Source organism: Egretta garzetta, unplaced genomic scaffold, assembly GCF_000687185.1.
Source record: "Egretta garzetta isolate BGI_Z169 unplaced genomic scaffold, ASM68718v1 scaffold898, whole genome shotgun sequence".
NCBI lineage: Eukaryota > Metazoa > Chordata > Aves > Pelecaniformes > Ardeidae > Egretta > Egretta garzetta.
In genome coordinates, this window is record NW_009260629.1 from 86,931 (window position 1) to 88,218 (window position 1,288).

Sequence of the window (1,288 nt, forward strand, 5' to 3'; positions counted from 1 at the left end):
CTGGATTTTTCTGCCTTCTGCTTTGCAACAGTTGTTCACTCAGCTCCAGACAGACCTGCAGAACTCACCCTGAAGTAACAGGCCACAAAAGTGTCATCAAACTGCTGTGGAATGATACCACAGTTAGGGCAAGAACCGTGCCAGTGATCAGAAGAACCACAGCAGGGTGGGGAACCCAGACAGCATAGCCCGTGATGGATGAAACACTGAACTGAGGACTCCCAAGACCACAATGCTGAGCAATTACAGCATGGTCCCTGCTAGGAAAACCCACCTGGCAATTCAACAGGAGAAACCCCCTCAGCAATATTACACAAGCCAAGCGGAGACGCTGGGTAAAGGAATACAGGATTTATAACAGGATGATGGAGACAGGCAATTTTGGGATCAAAGAGGATTTGTTTACAATATTCATGGGATGTTTGAGGGAAGGGCCAGAAGCGTGGAAAGAGAAGGATCAAGATGAGTCGCCAGCCAAGTCCTGTACCTGATCACCACCACCTGAACTATCTTTGTATTAAATTATTTTTCAAACTGTCTCCTGTGCAAGCGTGCTCCTTACTCTGTGCCTGTGCTCAGGCAAGCACACAGACCTGCTAGTGAACTGCAAGCCAGACTAGCTAGGACAAGAGGTCTTGGGGCCAGATTTTGCAGAGACAGAGGACCTGGGAGACAGGTACTAGAGGCACCCGTGAAATGGGATTTTCCCCGAGGACTGACCCTTAGAAACAGGATATGGTTACGCATGCCATCTCTGTTAAGATGGGATGCTTTGAGAAGCACCCTGCTCCCATCTGTGCCAACCTCTTTGTGCCTGGCCATGCTCTCACCGTGTCTCAGGCCTTCCCACGCAGCCTCGCTGCAGGCAGGACCCGGACTCAGAGGCGGCGCCCAGCCTCTCGCCTCCACTGGCCCAGCAGTAAGAGAGCTGCTGTCCAAGCGTGGGTCTGGATGTACCATCTGAGCCCTGCCAAACCGCAACCGCGATACCGTGATCGCTTCCCCTGAGCCTCGCAATGCAGGTCTAGAAGGACAGAGGTCTGACCAGGGGAGGGCTCTGGCGCTGCTCGTAAGCTACACAGACCACGTTATTTTTAGAACAGCTCTGTAAGGAACGCAGAGCAAACCCTACCCCTGGGTCACAGGCAGCTGGAGCGCAGCTCGCGCCTCCCACCGCCCAGGAAAGCGAGAAAAGCAGCGGGCAGCTGCTCTGGCTGTGCCTGCTCCCCCACCGAGGCGGCACAAAGGCCGAGAAGCGATGCTGGCCGGGGGAGCGGTGGGCGAGCCG